At 37.0% G+C, this 5,501-nt stretch overlaps 1 non-coding gene across 1 annotated transcript; it reads right to left on the minus strand.

Moving 5' to 3' along the window:
- Positions 1–4,898: 4,898 nt before the first annotated feature.
- LOC128291312 (small nucleolar RNA R71) lies at positions 4,899–5,005 on the minus strand. Its single transcript, XR_008281088.1, has one exon. It is a non-coding gene; the product is annotated as a small nucleolar RNA R71 (small nucleolar RNA).
- Between the last annotated feature and the right edge of the window lie 496 nt (positions 5,006–5,501).

Here is a 5,501-nt window from a genome sequence, read left to right on the forward strand (position 1 = left end):
CTTCTCCTCCAGAACTTTTCTAGAGTATAGAACCTGTAACACCCCGAACCCGAGACCATCGCCGGTGTCGGACACGAGGGGTTAACAAGCCAAGTTCACTTGTTTTGCCCATCCATTTGACATTTCCAGTCAGGCTGGAAAACTGCGTCACTGTCGCCTTAAAAATCATATATCGAGTTTCAAAATTCGGAAACTGGTTTTGTAAATTTTCCCTGAATTTAGACTCATATATCCATCCATGGATTTATTTCTAGAATTTTTGGTTGGGCCAATTGGTACAGTTTATTGGTTAAAGTCACCCATGTTACAGGGATCGACTGCTCTGACCTTCGCGCGGTATAACTTTAATATCTCTCTGTACAGGGATTTAATGCTGGTGCCGTTTGTTTCTAATGAAACTAGACTCAAAATGGAATCTGTACATATAAGGTATGTCTCCTAATTATTTTTGGATAATTTATAGTAAATTTTTAAAGTTGCAACAGGGAACCCAGAAACCGTTCTGGCCCTGTCTCACAATAGCTTTAATATCTCTTAACATGTAACTCCTATGACCATTTAGTTTCTTCCATATGAAAATAGACTCATCAAGGTTCATTTACATAGCTTATTCACTATTTAATTCCATTCCTACGAATTTTGGTGATTTTTCACATTCACGTCACTGCAGCTGGCAGCATCTGTTTTTAAGGTAGGTCTTACCTTTTTGGTGGACTCCATGAACCAACTAGTCTTGCCATACATAGGTTCATATATGATCATTTTAACCATGCCAATGGCTGATCATATGACCAACATTCCCATTTCCAAGCCATAGCCACATCATGACACCAAATATATACATACAACCCACAATTAGACTAAGTCGATACTTCACTTTTACGAGCCATTTTCGCATGGCCGTACATATATACATCACAACATATTCAACCAACAAGGGTAGTCCTATACATGCCATTTCAAAGTTCAACCAAAATTTATACCAAAATAGAGGCGTGGATAGTGTGGATGACTTCGACTTTATTGATCCCGAATCCGATTGCTATCGAGCGAAATCTATAAAACAGAGAGCCAAAGTAACGGGGTAAGCATTTTTTTTATGCTTAGTAAGTCTCAAGGAATATAATCAACTCTAATTACAGTAATACATTCACATAGCCAAATGCATCATTTCATTAATACACATTCTTATTTCACACTTCATCATTATATACTTTCACAAAGTATCAATCAATTCAATAACTGAAATTCATTAGTCGATTGAGCGAATGTTGCTCAAACATGTCGACTTTCCAATGCACATATAACGTACCTTATCCTTTGGGCTTTTCGAGTGTACTAATTGAATTCATTACAGCAACCAACACTCACCTCCAGCCCAAGATTCTTGAATATAACCGGATATAATCACGTGCACAAATGCCTTCGGGTCTTAGCCCGGATAGAATAACTCGCATACGAATGCCTTGGTCTTAGCCCGGATATAGCCACTAGCACAATTGCCTTCGGGTCTTAACCCGGATATAATTTCCAGCATAATTGTCTTCGAGGCTTAGCCCGGATATCATTCAATTTCTCATGCACACATACATCAATAATCATTGGACATACATATTTCATTTTCGTTACTAAGGCTCAAACGCACATATATTCACAAGCATATTCGCCTTCGGGACTTAGCCCGGGTATCATTCAATTTCTCATACACACATAAATCAATAATCATACACATCCATACTTCATCTCACATAATTCAAGTAAGGTCACTTCTTGAGGACTTACCTCGGATGTTGTCGAACGGCTTTTTCGGCTACTCGATCACCTTTTCCTTCCCCTTGTCCAATTGTGGCCCTCTTAGCTCTTGAGCTAATTCAAACAAATTCAATTTATTAAAACCTCATTGTGCTTGCTTATGGCGAATATGACAAGGAGTTTAAATGGTCATATGGCCACTCTTTAGCTTGAATACACAATGGTCATGCACATTTTATACTACATCAAGCAATTCAATACAATTTATTTGAGCATCAAGGAAAGGCTAAGGCCTTCAATAGGCTACCCAAGGCCGAATATTCATGTACATGTTGAGGCCAATTTTGCACTTAATACCTCACAAAAACAGCATGCATTTTACTAGTTAATGCTTTGCACATTGTGGCCCAAAACTTATAATATAGCATCAAGCACTTATATGTGTGCTAGGCGAATTGTGCTTGCAATTTCACAAGCATTCTTCCACATCTTCTTCTTTAAACCAATATATTCATCACTTACTTCATAGCCAAAACATCATGTGTAAACATATATATACAATATGAGCATGGCAATTTCAAGGTGTCCATAGCCATCCAAAATACAAATTTTAACTAACATGCAAGAAGCATGAACCATGCTCATGAATGCATCATGGCGAATATGACAATCATGCTCCATTCAACTTCAATCATGGTTAAACACAAAAGAAAACTCAAAATCTTACTCAAGAGTAGACAATCCATCATTGCATGCATCATCATCAAGCTTCACACTTAGCATGCAATGGCTTTATCACCATAACAACTTTGGCCAAATACCATTTCCATGGCATAACAAAGATTTGAGCCATGGCTAACATGCACATCAAGTTAGCAACCAAAACATGCATGAAACTCCTAACACAACCTCATACATACCTTAATCTTGATGCCAATTTAGCCAAATCACCTTCTAGATCTCTTCTAAACCAAGCATGAAGCAAAAATCCTCTTTCTTCCCTTATGATTTTCGGCCAAAAGGATGAGAAAGGATGAACACAACAAAATTTTTTCTTCCTCTTTCTCAACTCACGGCAAGGGGGATTACCACACTCACACACATTTTTTTTTCATTTTTTATCACCCATACACCTTTGTTTATTATTTCACCCTAATGCACCAACAAAACATGTTTCATGACATGTTTAGCCCATCCTCCCTTGTCATGGCCGGCCACCACCTATAAAAGGGGGAATTTGACATGCAAGTCCTTTATTTTGCATGCATGCTTTAATTAGTCATCACACATTTCCCCATCATACTTTCAAAGTTCACTACTAGGTCCTTTCTAGTGAAATTCACCTTTATAACACTAAACCAATCATCAAAAAATGTCATACATGAATACACACATATTATAGGCATCGAAATAAATTTTAAATTATTTTTATGCCTCGATTTTGTGGTCCCGAGACCACCTTCCGACTAGGGTCAATTTTGGGCTGTCACAGAACCACACGCCGGGAATTACTTGAAGGAAGCCAGAAGATCCATCCCAAAAGCCAGAGCTACTCCAAGACTGAAGATCTCTCTCAGAATTCCTTCAGGGGTTTTAGAGTTTTCTTTATGTTTTGTTATTTTCATACTTTTGAGATGTAATCTTATTTTATTATGAACTAAACCCCTTAGATACCTAAGGGGGTTGAAACCTATGATGGATCTTGTTATTATTATCTGAACTGTATGATAAATACTTGATTTGTTCTTAATTATGTGTTCTTAATGCTTGAGTTAATATTCCGGGTATTGATTCATGATTTGATGTGCTTATGCAGAGGAGAAAAAATCCCTGTCTAAGAGTAGATTTGGCATAATTAAGCGGAGTTGATCGAACGCCTAGAAATAGGGTTACGAGATTTTACCGGATTAGGGTGAAACCTAATATGGGAGTCCATAGATCGATTTACTACTTCCCTAGGGGTTTTAATTAAGAAAGAGATTTCGATTAATTCAACCGAGGGTTAGACGTTATTAGTCTCGAAAGAGATAATAATATAGGTTAGGGAGCCTTACGGATCAAGTCAAGTGAATAAATCATCTGGTTCAGAGTCAGATAACAAGTGAAATCTAGGTGGATTCCTCATTGGGTGTCGTCTTTATCAATTACTTTTCTGCAAGTATTTTTCCAAATTTTCTCTTCACTTTAGTTTAATTAGTTAATTAGTTTAGTTAATTAGTTTAATAAACAACCCCTCTTTATTTCTAGGTTAAATAATAAAAAGATAGTTATTACTAGTACTTTTGGTTCCCTTGGGTACGATATCCCGATCTTGCCGTTACTATACTATTGTTCGATAGGTGTGCTTGCCTTTTTGTCGTGATAATAGTTAGTCTAGGTTTGATCTTCATTATAAATATTTATTACTTGTTACGAATCACGGGATAAAGTTTTTGGCGCCGTTGCCAGGGAACTAAGATATTAGGAACGCTCAATTTTTATTGCTTTAGCCATTTACTTTTCTTGCAATTTAATTTAATTTTATTATTATTATTTATTTACTTTTTCTTTCTCTTGACAGGTTTCTATAGTTTATGACTCGAAGAAACCCGTTGGGACCATTACTTTTTAATGAAGAAATCGATCGCACAGTTCGTAGAAACCAAAGAGAAATAAGGCGTAGCTTAAGATACATAGAGAACGAGAGAAAAGACGATACTGAACCTCAAACCGACAAGATCGCTGAAAACCAAGGCAATTAGCTACCTCCTACAATTGCGGCTAATCAAAATCCTGCTCCACATACTATGTATGATTATGCTAAACTTTCTCTAACAGGAACTGAATCTAGCATAGTTAGACCTACTGTAACTGCAAATACTTTTGAAATAAAACCAAACACTATTTAGATGATACAGCAGTTTGTTCAGTTTGTTGGTTTGCAGGATGAAGATCCCAAAGTCCACTTAGCAAATTTTCTAGAATTTTGCGATACATTTAAAATCAATGGCATTTCTGATGATGCCATTCATCTTCGGTTATTTCCTTTTTCATTGAGGAACAAAGCTAAACAGTGGTTGAACTCGTTACCACGAGGGTCAATTACTACTTGGGAACAAATGATTGAGAATTTTTTACTAAAATATTTTTCGCCGGCTAAAATGACTAAATTACGTAATGATATCTCTTCTTTTGTGCAGATGGATTTAGAAACACTTCACGATGCATGAGAGAGATACAAGGACTTACTGAGAAGGTGCCCTCACCATGGGTTACCACTTTGGCTGCAAGTACAAACATTCCACAATGGTCAGAATCCGTCAACTCAGCAAATGGTTGACGGAGCTGTTAGCAGAACCATCAACAACAAAACACCTGAAGAGGCTTATGAATTCATTTAAGAAATGTCATTGAATAGGTATCAGTGGAAAGTCATGAGGACTAAGCCAACAAAAACAACTGGCGTTTATAACGTCGACTTAGTTACTATGCTGTCAAATCAGGTAGAACTTCTCAATAAAAAGATTGATGGTTTACTTGGTTCTACGCAGGTACATCAGTAATGAGGTGTAACTCAAGAAGAGGAGGTGTGCATATAGAATATCAATCCTTCAATCCTACAAATGAAGAGGAACAAGTCAACTATATGGGTAACAATAACTTTAGATCTCAAAATAACCCATACAGTAATACTTATAATGCAGGTTGGAGGAACCACCCAAATTTCTCCTGGGGAGGTAAAGGAAATCAAAAGCCACAAAATCCTCAGG

Source organism: Gossypium arboreum, chromosome 3, assembly GCF_025698485.1.
Source record: "Gossypium arboreum isolate Shixiya-1 chromosome 3, ASM2569848v2, whole genome shotgun sequence".
Classification (NCBI taxonomy): Eukaryota; Viridiplantae; Streptophyta; class Magnoliopsida; order Malvales; family Malvaceae; genus Gossypium; species Gossypium arboreum.